The sequence below is a fragment of the Microtus pennsylvanicus genome, chromosome 4, assembly GCF_037038515.1.
Source record: "Microtus pennsylvanicus isolate mMicPen1 chromosome 4, mMicPen1.hap1, whole genome shotgun sequence".
Taxonomy (NCBI): Eukaryota; Metazoa; Chordata; class Mammalia; order Rodentia; family Cricetidae; genus Microtus; species Microtus pennsylvanicus.
In genome coordinates, this window is record NC_134582.1 from 49,418,990 (window position 1) to 49,433,392 (window position 14,403).

Sequence of the window (14,403 nt, forward strand, 5' to 3'; positions counted from 1 at the left end):
TGCAAGAGATGGGAACAAATACAGAGACCCACGGCCAGGCAATATGAAGAGAGGGAGAGACCTTGGAACATTCATCTCTAGATGGAATGTCTTCATCAAATCCTTCCTCTAGGAGCTCAGGGATCACTCAGGAAGAGAAGGGAGAAAGAGTGTAAGAGCCAGAGGGTGGACACTAAGGAAACAGGCCTTCTAAAGCAACAGAATCAATTGTATATGAACTCACAGAGGCTGAGACAACATGTACAAGGCCTGCATGCAGTACAAGGTGAGGCCCTTGAACAGAAAGGAGAAGTGGACACATGCCCCCTCCCCTAAACCAGAAGCTAGCTCCAATTGATAGCCACAAAACATGACCTGGTGTTCAGTGTGAGAGTAACAGCAAACAAAGGGGTGGTCAGGAAAGAGAGGAACAAAATCTGTCATTTCAAAAAAGATGTGTTTTCACTCTCTCACACTGAAAATTATGTTCTCCAGCAGACATTCTGACCATACAGCATGACAGAAAAGAAGATGAAAAATGCAGGATGTAGGGATACCTTTGAAGGACTGGAAGAAGAAATGAAAGATGCTTGCAACCTGGAAATGCCAGATGCACAGGTCCTTACCCTCTCACTTAGGGAAGGAGAAGGCCACTGAAAGCATATTCAGATAGATATGGGAACTCTAGAGTCCGACTAGTGGCATGCTTCCTTGTGTTGTCTGAGGCACTGCTCCACACACTCATACATGACAGAGGCGCAGGAAGAAGAAGGATCAATGGACAAGCTGGGGTAGAACTCCAGGCTCCCTATACTCTCCATTGGGCCTTAAAGAGAATCCAGAGATGCCCTATGGTCCAGGGAGAAGGAAAAGAGACACTAAGCAGGCTGAAGGATGGAGTGCAGTGATTGTGCTCGAACTCCAAGTAGTGGTCACACAGACTAAAGTCTTACAAAACAAGCAAAACTAGCCACTGGACCAGGAGACCCTGAAAGATACAGACCGGTTACATGATCCTTCTTCCTTGTAAAAATGTATGAGCCCTATTCGGTCAGGAAAGCAGATGTTACGTAGAAAGGAAATGGGGTAGAAAAAAAAAAACCAAACAAATGCTTACTTGAAAAGGCCCTCGCTATGTAAACAGGCCACTGATGTCAGAAAATTGTGACACCACAAACTGTCACATTTAAGGTTTGCCTTCTCAGTTTCCCAGAATCAAACCCTTTGCAAAACCCAATACTCACTGCAAAAGGGCAGCTCTCGTGAAGAGCCAGGTGCCTCCATTTTCTTGATAAATGTTAAAATTTCTAGACCCAGTGTAAACACAGCTTAAATACTGAAATACATCCCAACCAAAGTCGTCACATCTTCTTTCCTCTTATTGCTTCTAGATGCATACCCCACCTCATCGAGTAAACCCCCCTTGTTCTGGCGTCTCTGGTCTCCTGACACTTTTTCATTCTTTGCAGACTGCACCCTTACATTCATGAAATTCAAATTGTATGTATTTGGCTTCCAGAATCTTTTCAATAAATCTCCATATTCCTTTAATCCTCTCTTTTCCTGATCTACGTGACTATATTTCATTTTTAACACTATTCAAGAAGAGGAGTGGCTAAAAACAGTCCTGGGTTAGCGCTGTCTCTTTAAAGTAAAACAGAAAGGACTTGTCACAGGCCTGTCATTTACCGTATATAGACCTTCTCAGCTATTAATCATATCATAAATCCATAAAATATAATTTCCGTTTATATTAATCTCTTATTCCACCTTAATCTTTTCAGGGTTTTATTTGAGTTTAATTGCTCCCAAACCCAATGCAGAATTTCAAAGAGCATCCACTTATTTTAAATTTTCCCATTATCCTCTTGAAAGTATTAAGATTTCTTTGTAGAAAATAATAAAATATGCACTAAAACAGCAGACAACATTCTAGGGCTAGACCTTCAAGGAGCTCATCACTCAAACTTCCGTGTTCCCATCATCTCAACTAAAATATATTCCAGCCTGACTTTTCCTCCAAAAGTCTTACAATGTCCCTCAAACACTCATGGGTAGGAGGCTAGGTCCCTAATGCAAGCTGTGGACACAAATTCGTGGGCTACTGAAGATGGTGGAAACATTTAGAGGCAAGGCCTTTTGGGGGAAGTGTTCTCTGGGGCCCTGCCTTGGAAGGGTTTGCTTTACCTCTATCCCTTTTCTGTCTCTCTCTGCTTCCTGGGCACTATGAGGTGAGCAGGTCTTTTCCACCATATGACCTAGCACAAGAAAAGAAGCCACGGAGAGAGTGACCATGGCACAAAGGCTCTGAGACTATGCACCCACGGGGAATCCTTCCTCCTTTAGGATGTTGGTATTCTGTCACGGCAATAGAGAGCTCACTACCCTCCCCCGTTTCTTCCCAATTCTGTCAAAAAACACACCCTTTCTCATTTAAACAAGATGTTTCAAAATGGCTTCTGAGGAAGTGACCATATTACTATATGCATTAGTAGAAAACAGGAAATCAACTGTGTTCATTAGAAAAAGAAATGCAAAACAGTTGCTGGTTGGTAATGGTCTTCTTGTTCCCTGAACCTAGAAGCCCCCTTGACTGCAAATATATATATATATGGAAAATGAAAGAAGAGCATGAGTCTGTACCTCAAGCCTCCGTCAGGCCCCTCCTCGCAGTGAATTATCCTGGGTTTAATTATGACAAGTGGCCTATTGAGTGGAACTCTCTGTAGGCTTCTCTTGGAAACTATAGATGACCTGATAACCCCGTCGACAGAGAACAGCGTGATGAGGAAAGGCCTTCCTGCTAATCAGAATCGTTTACTGCCCAGACAAGTAAAAAATACAGGGGTCTGAAATTTCTAATCAGTTAGAAAGTATGTATGTGTTCGTCAGCAATGTCACTAGTATTTCCTAAAAATAACTAATATTTACTAATAAATCATATTAGCAGTGATGGTTTTCAAAATTATTATTCTGAGACTGTTGTAATACTCTAATTCTGATATATTCCACGTCTATCAGAATCAAGATTTTTCAATGTAGAAGAGAAACACAGATGAGGTGATACATGAACTATATCATCCTGAATTATAATTGCATGTATTAGTTATAATGTATGCATATATAATGTAAAAACCTGGAAACAAAGATATGTAGATGGAGTGGCGGGCCGCTTCCTGCCACCCAGCTCCCGGCCACCTGGCTAGCTTATGCCCTGAAATAACAACACACAAATTGTATTCTTTTAAACAATGCTTGGCCCATTATATCTAGCCTCTTACCAGCTAACTCTCACATCTTGATTAACCCATTTCTAATAATCTGTGTAGCACCACAAGGTAGTGGCTTACTGGGAAAGATTCAGCATGTCTGACCTGGCAGCTGGCTCCACAGTGGCTACCCTGGAGAGGAGAGGCATGGCATCTGCCTAACTTCCCTTCTTCCCAGCGTTCTATTCTGTTTACTCCACCTACCTAATTTTCTGTCCTATCAAAGGGCAAAGGCAGTTTCTTTATTAACCAATGAAATCAACACAAACCAGAAGACCCTCCCACATCAAAGATAACCCTTGCAATATTCAATACATCTAAGGCCCACAGTATAGCATTGCCATACCATTCTCTAATAAAATAACCCAAAGACTCTTAGCAAAAGGACTAATCCCAGGTTTGAGGCAGAAAATGAACCAATAAACTTCAAGTACATCAGTCAGACATCAAGGAAGCTATCGGCAACCAGCAGGGTCACAGGAGTCAGGGATCAACCCGAAGAGTGTCATAGTGACGAGAGATATGAAATGAGGTCAACAGCTAGGAGTGCAGACAGAAGGAGAAGGAAGAGGGCCTAGGACTTTGAAATATCAACACTTACTTATTAGTTCAAGAATATGCCAGGAAAGAAGAAAACTTGGCAGAGAGTAGGGAATCACATAGGCTGCTTGCTCAGAATACTACAGAAAAGAGTGTTCAAGGGAGGAGTGGTCACTAATATCAATTACTGCAAAGAATTCAAATACTGTGAGGACTGATACACATATAATGCATCTAGATGCCCACTAATTGGAGATACAGCATACATCGAAAGAATATATGATTAATATAGGCAAACCAAATATAGGGGACTAGACATTTGATGTACATGCATGTTTCTGAAATAAATTCTGATCTATGTATATATGCAAGTGTGTATGAGTGTGTGTATGTTGTGTGTGTGCATGCACAAGTGCATATGTGTGTGTGCATGTGGATATGGTAGTGGTTTGAATTAGAAGGACTCCCCCATAGGCTCACATATTTCAATGTTTACCAGGCAGTGGCAATATTTGAAAGGATTAGAAGGACTTGTAAGACAGTCCCCAGGTAAAACCTTTTTTTATAAAAGTTGTTTTGGTCATATTATCTTTTCACAGTAATAGAACAGTAACCAAAATATTGTGTGTGTGTGTGTGTGTGTGTGTGTGTGTGTGTGTGTGTGTGTGTGTGTAAAGCAAGCAGGAATCAAAGCACTCACTAAGAAAATGCAGTCAACTGCATTAACCTGTTGAGCAAGCCTAACAGCACTAACAAGGTGGACACCCACCAGAGATGTGCAAACTGAGATCTGGATGTTTTGCCTATAATAGAAATGTTGACACTTTAAAAATCCAGAGATCTTAAACCAAGTCTTAAAATGCCTGAGAATAGAAAAGGAACATGTAAAATTCTGTAACTAAAAGTATAGTATATAGAGATTATCAATGATTATAAATGTAAAAAGCCCTGAGAAATAATAGATTTCAGAATAAATGAAGCAAAGAAAAGCTCACAGTGGGTGAACTACCGAATCCCACTATGCATACGCAAGCTCCCTGGAGAGACTTCAGGGGAATTTTCCATCCTGCTCTTCAAACTCTTCTTCTGCCCCAACTGTGGCGTTACAAAAGTTGCTAACGGATCAGTCTCCAAGCTTCTCCAGTTGACTCTCCCTCAAATTCATTCTGCCAAAAACATCTGAATTTCTCCTTCTAAAGCATTACTGTGCTGACTTGAGCCCTACTAACAGAACTCCTAAGGTCCTACCACCTACCAAAGAATATTGAAGCCATCCATATAGATGTCTTTCCCAAACCATGTTGATGCTGTTGCTCAACTGGAAAACGCCTTTTCTTCCCTTGCCATTTCCTCTCTATAGGATACATACCACACATGTCAAAAATCTTAGTGGTTTTAAAGTCGGAAATAAGCTATCTCAGACCAAAGCATAACCTCCTTTCCAGAGTCCTGCTGTGCATCCTGCTTCCTTCTTGGAATTTACAAGCTAGAGTATGTTTATCAGAACGCAGACATTTCCTCTCTACTAAACTCACTCCTTGCAGATATGGTAAATACTATGTCCTCTGTGGCCGTCTCGTAATGAGCAGCAGAAAGCCCTGAGCACAGCCCCTTGCTGCATAAGGCCTTATTAAAGTAAAAGCCTGCATAAGACACTAGATGCTAATAGTTAGATTTTCCTAGGAAGTATACACAGAATATATTGAGAAAAACAATCTGAGCTGAATTCACTAATTACTTCACAGAAACATTGGCGAGGCTTATCAGTCTTCTACGGAGTGTTCTTGTGGTTAGGTTACAGTGGAATAAAATGCCAGATTTCTGCTCCAGGGGCTTTACGCTCACAGCAGTGTGCATGCAACACAAATACAAATGAAGAAACTAGACACTCTCGTGTCATTATAAATATTACAAGGAAAACAACGGTAGTTTCTGCAGCTAAAGCTAGGCAGTGAGATCACCGGCGACTACAGAACAGGCGTATACACTGGATAATCAGGAAAATGGTTCTTAAAAGGTGACATTTGTGCTCAGATTGGGGGTCATAAACTCACAGGAAATGAACAGCAAAAGCAAAGAATTCAAATCAGGAACCAGCAGAATAGTTTCAAAATCTGGGGGTTGAGGTAAGGGGCTACCGCAGCGAGAAAGAAAAGTCCCCTTTGGGCTCATGTGTTTAAGCACTTGATCCTTAGCTGGTGGTTCTGTTTGGGAAGGTTATGGAATGTTTAGGAGGAACAGCCTTGTGGGGGGAAATATGCCCCTGGAGGTAGACTATGAGGTTCCCAGTCTGAGCTCTCAGCTTCCTGCTCTGGCCATCATGGCCGCCTATTGTCATGCAGTCAGCACCATTATGGACTCTGGCCCTCTGAACCTCTAAACCAAAATAAACATTCTTCCTGAAGTTGCTTTTGGTCATGGGATTTTTACCACAACAACAGAAAAATAACTAATATGAGGGTGGGGGGCATGGTAGGATGTGAAATGGTTTAAGAGGAGATGGTTTGGGGCCTCAAGAGCTTGGACTATATCCTGGGCTCTATCACTATGGAGAAGAACAGTCTGGTCTGTCTTGAATGTTTAAAGATTACTCTGGATAAAGAATGGGTTGCAGTACAATGATCGATGGGTGGTTCAGTAGTCTATTTGAAATATGGGATGCTGGCTGGAAATGAGGATGGAGGGGGGAAGGAATATGGCAATGATGATTAAGTTTCGAAGCTGAATATTGAGGGTTGGTAAAACAGGAAACCACTAGAGCCCCAAATAAACATGAGGCTGCAATGACCATAAAAGTAGAAACATAAATACCAGTTACTGATGTCTGTTGCAACACGCACAGGCCATTCTTTCAATGTTCAGATTCAAACCTATCTTTTCTCTGTTCTTATTTATTTTTTTTTATCCATGCAACCCTTTCTGAAGTGCAGGTCACAATATCAGTTACAATGTACACTTGCATTATAAAAAAGGATCAGTAGTGTTTTGATGTCCCTAGATGAAATATATCTTTATAATATGTATTAAAAATTAATCGACCACCTTTTACAGTATAAAAGGGGGAGGAGGACAAGTCACTTGATGGAGTTAAGATCTGATCCCTTGAAGGGGTCTCATTCAAAAAGACAGTGAGATGAACGCGCTTCTGCACGGATACACACTGAGTGCTTGCTTTTCTCTTTACCTCCTCTACTTCCTGGCTTCAGATGATTCCCTTACATTAGAAACAGCTCAGCTCAGGTGTTTAATTATTGTTTTCTGTTCCTGAAAGATTCGCCCTAATGGCTACTTCTACAGTAAGGAGAAATCAATAGTGTGAGTCAATCACACCAGACGATTTGTCGTCGTGAGACAGAACTTCACCTTCAACAGCAGCCCAGAAGGGGAAAGGCAAAGCATTTATTTTGAAAGATCTCTTAATTTTTCTTCAAACTGATATACCCTCAGAGGGAAATTGTTCACAACTGCAAAATATTATTAAATTTAAAAATGTGAATAGATTTCATGAGTAATGGTAACAGTCCTATGACATAAGCTATTTCATTGCTTTGATGGGAGATAAAAGCCATGTGAAAAAAAAAAGTTAAGTAAGTAACCACAAATCCTCCTCAGCCTGACTGAACAGATGGGTTTCTTCTGGAAGCCTCTGGACTCCCTTTTATTTCCCCAATGATTTACTTTAGAAACATTGCTGTTACCAAAAAAAAAAAAAAAAAAAAACAAAAACAAAAACAAAAAGGCATTCTCTGCCTCTCTGAGATGTCATCTTCTGTACCCAAGAATATCTTTCTTGGGGACCTGGCCCTCATCTTCACTAAAATATAATCATAAAGTAAGAGTTTCTCCTTGCCAGTCTTGGAAGGACACAAACTTAGCTCAATGCATATCCACTGGCGAAACCCAAGGACACATTCCACCTCTTTCACTACTAGTTCACCAGTGCTTGGTCCTTAAAACTCCTGCCTTACTTTCAGAACGAATTAGCTCCATCTCTTTCTCTTATTACACTTAGTGAAGTCCCACCTGCTTAACTAGGCTGACACCATTTTTCTTACACACATCCACAGTGGAGAAGGAGGACCTACCTTGTGTGGAGACACAGTGATAGAGCAAGGGCCCCATTACCTCATGACAGACAATATTGAGAGAACTATGGAAGCCACACGGATCTAAGACGCTGAAACTATGAACTCTCATAGTCAAGGCCTTCTCTGTGGCCAGGGGCATAGACTTTGAAAGAAAGAGGAGGCTCATTGTAAATAGTTCCCTCTGGGCAAAGGATAAATGAACGGAAAGGAACATACTTTTAAAGAAAGCTTTCTCGTTCACTTGATGGATACACAGAACAGTCCCAAAGAGCCTGGGCTGATTCATAGAAGGAAAGCGATGACAGAAGCACTGAGTCATGGGTAGGGTCTCACCTCTGGAGGCGTAAGAGGCAAATTCTGATTGTGGTTGATGCACAAAACACAACAGTGAGGTGATTGAAGACACTAGCCTACTTTAATAAGATAACCGTGGCATCAAATGGATAGCGATTTTAATATTGCACATGCACAATGTACTGTGGTGGTATAGAAGAAACTATTAGAAGCAAAAGAGGAAATCAAGGGACAACAAGGTCAGGAAGAGACAGACAATTAAGACTGTGACTGCATGGTGCTGTCTTTAAAATCCCAGTGGAGAAAACAGAAGCACCCAGGAGGGGTGAGCCTGTGACAATACGCTGCTGCTGTGGTTTGAGCATGCTTGGCTCCATTAGGTCTCATGCCAAAATTCCATGCCCATTCTAAAGTGTGGGACCAAGTAGTCTCTTTAAGGAGGGATTAAAGCCCCAATTTTATGAATTTATTAGCCTATTCAGGCAACAGATTAATTGATTATCTGAAGTATGAATCCTTATACAGGCCAGTTTTGCTAACTAACCAACAAACACCACCATTCAAGCGTTCACCACCTATCACAGGAATGGAATCCTGGGCTGTCTGAAGGTGCTGCAGTATGATAACGGAGAATATGGACAGGTGGACTAAAGGCCCAAGAGCAGTAAGAAGTGGAAGCAGCTGTCCATCTCTATCAACCACTACATCTTCACGACGTTCTCGCATGAGGACTTTTCCAAGGCGGGCCTGCGAACTCATACATTTTTGTCAAGTAGAGGTCTCTTTTCCTTATCTGAATCTTCTCCCTACCCTATAAAGACCTGAGAGTATGAGAAACTGTGTATTTTAAAAGACTAAGGAGGAGAAATGAAGAACTAAGGTACATTAAATTGTGAGTCAACAGAAGGGAAAATTTGAGGGTTTTAACAAAGATGGTAAGAGAAAAGGGCATAAATGATGTTATTAATTTGCCATGTTAATATTGAGAACAGGGCATAGACAAATTATGGTCATCTACGTGGGAAATGTGGGGTATAGGAGAAGGTAAATAGCGAGAAGATTTCTGAGGAAAGTAAAATATTTATATTTGGAAACAAGACCTATACTTGCAGAAGGGACAGAGGAGCTACAGAGACATATTTGAGATAAGAATACTAGATTATAATTTAAAAACATAGGAAAATATGAAGTTTAAGGATGGAATTTTTGGAAAGAGAAGTCACTGACAAATTAAAAAAAAAAATGATCTTTGAGATTTGAAGTAAAGTTTCCCAGATGACATGGTGTCAAGTGAAATCAGGAGGAAAATGTCAAAAATATCTGTACAGATAAGACTATGAGCTTTCAGACACGAGGACTAAAACTGCTTATGAGGAGAGAACTTCCTGGGTAGCTTTACCGTCTGGTGAGACAGAACCCAAACTGACCTGACAGAGAAGACAGGAAAGGATCGACGTGCGGGGAAAGCCAGGCCTACGTAATTCTAGCACTCTGGAGGCGGAAGGAGGAATAGCTGGGGACTGAAGCTAGCCTAGGCTGTGCAGTAAGACTGTATCAACTCACAGCTAGGCGAAGTGCTAAAAAGCAGTGACTGTTGAGTGCTCGTCCTTCCATCAGCCCCCATTCCAAGACTCAGGGAACACTGCGGAAGAGTGGGCAGAGAGAACCTAAGAGCTGGAAGGTGGGAGGCAGTACTGTGGAATGCTGGATATAATGTGGCCACTGTACTAATGGACTCAACTCACACGTGGGATTCCCCTCTGTATGCTATGAATATGATTCATTACCAATGGTTACTGAAGAAGCTGTTTCAGCCATTGGCTTAGTAGAGTCAGGCGGGAAATCCAAACAGAGATGTAGAGAGAAAGTAGACAGAGTCGAGGACACGCCATGTAGCTGCCAAAGGAGAAAGATGCCAGCTGCCAGTCAAAACCTTAACGCTAGGTCAGAGCCTCATGGCAATACAATGATAATAAAAATGGGTTAATTTAAGATGAAAGAGTTAGCTAGAAGTATACCTAAGCTATTGGCCAAACAGTGTTGTAATTAATTTAGTTTCTGTGTTATTATTCAGGTCTGGACAACCGGGAAACTAATGAACAGTCTCCGCCTACAAAACTGCATATATGGTTACCTGTGCAAGGTCAAGTAGCAAGGTCATTCAGCATTCCAGCAGACAGCACTAACTGGAATCAGTCGTTTACAGGGGAAAACAGTACCAAAAATGTGGGAGAAGGGTGTAATGGGGAGGAGAGGTCCAGAAAGAATGAGAGTGGAGAACTGGGGGGGGGGGGTATAATCAAGATGCATTGTATATAAGTAAGAAGCTGTCAAAGAATAAATGAAAGCTATGCCAAAGACTGTTTTTCAAAAGACCCAGTCTCAAAAACCAAAGAGGCAAGGAAGAACATGGGCCGACTAATCTTTCCGGAATTTTCATTAGGAAGGGAAAGAGAGACATTTGTTTTCTCTTTCACAGATCTTTCCAGTTATTTTGTATAATAGCAGTAAAAGAATTTACAGATACTGTGCAAGTATAAATAATTGATATGTCGCTGCTAAATGGCTTATAAACTGAGTTATTTTCTGCTTAATTCATCTAATGCTTCCTGGCAAACTCGCGTCACGTTTGATGGATCTCCAACTATATTACTTCCTGACACGTCAGCTTTATATTTTTCTATTTCCAGAATCTGTCAGGTTGCTAATGATGTATGAAAATCTACTTTCAAACCCCAAATGAGTTCACGTTTAAAAGAACTTCATGAGAAACACTTTATTAATACGAAAAGTTATCATGTAATATATTTGGTTTTATACAACGAATCCCTCAACTACCTAAACTGGAACTCCCAGGAGATCACACACATGGGTGCAGAGTCAACACCATAACGCCGACACCATCATGGCCTGAGGAAGAGAATTCAGAGTGGGGCACACTTTCATATTCCCACCCCCAGAGATGAGAGGTCCCTTTCATTTCTAATAAACTATGAGAGCACACCCAACTTCTCAATGTTCTTTCAACTGAATATCCTGAGTTCGGTGAGAAAACACTTTAGGACATTTGAGCTAAAGTCATTTTTCTTCTTTCCTTGCTGGCCTTTAAATCAAATTATATTAGAAGTCTACTCTTTATTGATGCTGTTCTCTCTGCCTCTACTAAGTCCTGGATTTTCAGTTTCCAGTTGTTTGGGAACATACTACATTATCAGAAGTAAATATTAAACTCTGGGGAGTGAAAGATACAGAAATTAATACACAAATGTGGCATCCCTCTAAGCATCGTGTGTTCATCTAAGGAGGATGGAGAGAATACACCATTTCTTCTGCCTTCTCTTGGATCTTGTTCTGATTATGTGCACTTTAGCAGCACTGGAGGAATGGAAAGAGAAGAGCTAGAATGTGCACAGAGAGTATGTGCCCTCAGGAGCTGTCACTTGACAAACTCCGATGATCAATACAATATAAATCTCTTCTTTTGATACTTGAATTTGTGGGTGACCATTTGACGTCATTCTGACATAATATGTTTAGGTTTATTTCTTTAAGGTTTTATTGGGTCGTTTGACATGTATAAGTTGAGATGCATACATCTCTTAGCTAGTTCCAAGGCCTGAATCCACATTGAATGTTTAATAAAGTATCAAGTAGAAAATAAGTAAGTTTCATTACGATGGTAACCTCTTAGGATGAAAAGGTTAAGACCATGCACATGGGAGCACAAAAGAGAACTATGGATGGGTATGTTTATTAGCTTGATTCCAGGAGCTGTTCATGGTGTACACACACAAATACGAAACATCAGCTTCTGCATGTTAAGAACACATAATTTTACATCAATGGTATCTCAAAAAGAGCTGCTTTTTTTTTGCCAATGTGTCAAAAAACCTTTATTCCTTTGTACAGCTTCATGCTTTCTTGCCAGCTGCCTTTGAAGAAGGTATTTTCTGGGCTGGGGTCTTCTGACCCTTCTGACCTTTAGCGGGAGGTACTGCCTTCTGGCCTGAAGCCTTCTGGCCTGCAGCCTTCTTCTTGGTGGGTCCTGTCGCCTTCTTGGGTGGAACTTTACCCTTAGCAGCAGCTGCTGCAGCAGCTGCAATGGCAGCCTTAGCAACAGGCGCCTTTTTGGGAGAGGCTTTCAGGATAGCTGCTCTCTGTAGTTTCTTGACTTCAGCCTTGATGATTCTGTTCCTCATTTTCTTTGCCTTCATGACTTTGAAACGATCAAAATCTGTCATCTTGGCTTTCCTTTCCCTGGCATCAATCTTCTTGGCCCATCTTGTGGCTGCCCATTTCGTATTGATATCGGCCGTCTCCCAAGCTTTTCGTACATACTTCTGTCGAGCACTGGGTGGGAACTTGAGGATGAAGTCAGCGAGCTGCATGCATTTGAAAGGCATGGCCTGTCTCCTCACCCGAGTACAGGGTCCATCCACCAGAGCCCAGTTCTGATCAATAACAACAATCGCGACCAGCTTTCCAGCATGAGGCCCAAAGGAGACGTAGGCCACCCGGCCAACCTCCACGAAGCGCTGGAACACCATGTCAGCGAGAGCTGCTAATTTTTTAAAAAAATTCCATCCTGCAGGAGCACTACTGGAATTTCAGCGAAGAGACATCAGTTCAAAAACAGAAACTGCACTTGTTTTATAGGCTGCTGAGGTGCAGCCGGCACAGCTCTTTCTACTCGGCAAATATGAAGTATGGAAGATCGCACACATTATTTCAAGCCAACAAATGCCTTGTTACAGTGTGCCTAGGGTAGTTAATAAGTTATTGAGAATAATGAGATTACTACCAAGAATAGACGCTATAAACAGTGTCTTTGAAAGGATAGGGTTGCAATATCTTTCTGGCATTTATGTGGGAATATTATTACCTCTTTCGAGCTCTGAAAATCAATTACTGGATTTATTACCAACATTTGTAAGGCAGGATTTGCTTTTCTTAGATTCCTTATAAGCTCTGATTCGTTTGCAAAAAAGTATGGAAATGATTATAAATTCATATGAAGGATAAAAATAGTATAGTCGCACGCTTTTCATCCATTCCCCTCAATGGTTATATTTTGCATAATTTTACTACAATATAAAAGCCATAAAATTGGCATGTTAAAGTATGTGTTCTAGCTCTCTACCACTTTATCATATGTGTTGTTTCACTGACCACCACAATCAAGATCCAATCTATTACTTCACCATGAAAATGTTATTTATACCCTCCTTATGGCCGCAGACAAACCCACTCCACCCTGCTACCACTATCCCTAACCCCAATAGCTACTAATCTATTCTCTACCGCCAGAATGCATTGTTAATAAACACTTACATGCATGACATATTAACCTTTGAGACTGCTTTTGAATTCCTGTGGCACTTGAGATACACCTAAATGTGGGCATTAATCATCTATTAGTGTTTATAGCTGAATAGTAGCCAAGAATGGATGTAAGGCCATTCATTTTTCTGAGAAACACAGGTGGACCCTGTAATCAACTAGCTAACAGAAATAATGTATAGTTACTTAATGTCGTGTGTGTCTGTTCTTAAGATGAAGAAACTTACCAGCTTAACTTAGGAATTAATATTCATTTAATATTCATACTAGTAGCCTTTAAATAAATATTTTATTTCCTACCACAATGCCAATTCCAGTCCATTACCCACACCACATATGGGGAGGTTAGCAAGGCAAGCCTACTTTAGCAAGAAGGAAATAAGCATCTCTTTGGAGTGATATCAAGGCTCCAAATTACCATAATAAGATGATACAATGAAGTCACAATGCAAAAACTTTAAACTACAAAAATAAGTAGTAGACTTTGCCAGAACAGTTTGCGGGTTAGAGAATTCAAAACACTATTCCCAAGACAGTTTCAGTGAGGGTGGTATGGAAGCCACTTCTCTAAGAGGAAGTGATAAAGATATTAAAGAATTCCAGATAACAGGTATGTTCAGGTTCTGCTGCATTTAGACAGACCCTAACCCAGCTAAACTTTCCAGCAAAGATAACCAGTTTGGTAAATGCTATGAAGAAATGTACAGAAAATTAGAAAATCGGCCTACTCCACATAAAAATAAACTTCCTGGGCATGAATCCAAGAAAACCCACTCTGAATATAATAAAGATAGTTGCAAACATTTTCTACTTGTGAAGAGAAATGTAATTGCTTGATGTGTGGGAAGACCTCTTCCATTCAGCTCCACAGAGTGAGTGGATTCAATGGGGGA

The 14,403-nt window shown here is 40.9% G+C and overlaps 1 protein-coding gene and 1 pseudogene across 1 annotated transcript in view; both read right to left on the reverse strand.

The window, feature by feature from the left end:
• The window catches only part of Camk4 (calcium/calmodulin dependent protein kinase IV), a 218,906-nt gene that overhangs the window by 169,226 nt on the left and 35,277 nt on the right, over positions 1-14,403 (reverse strand). The window lies entirely within an intron of this gene.
• On the reverse strand, positions 12,048-12,718 carry LOC142848678 (large ribosomal subunit protein eL14 pseudogene; annotated as a pseudogene).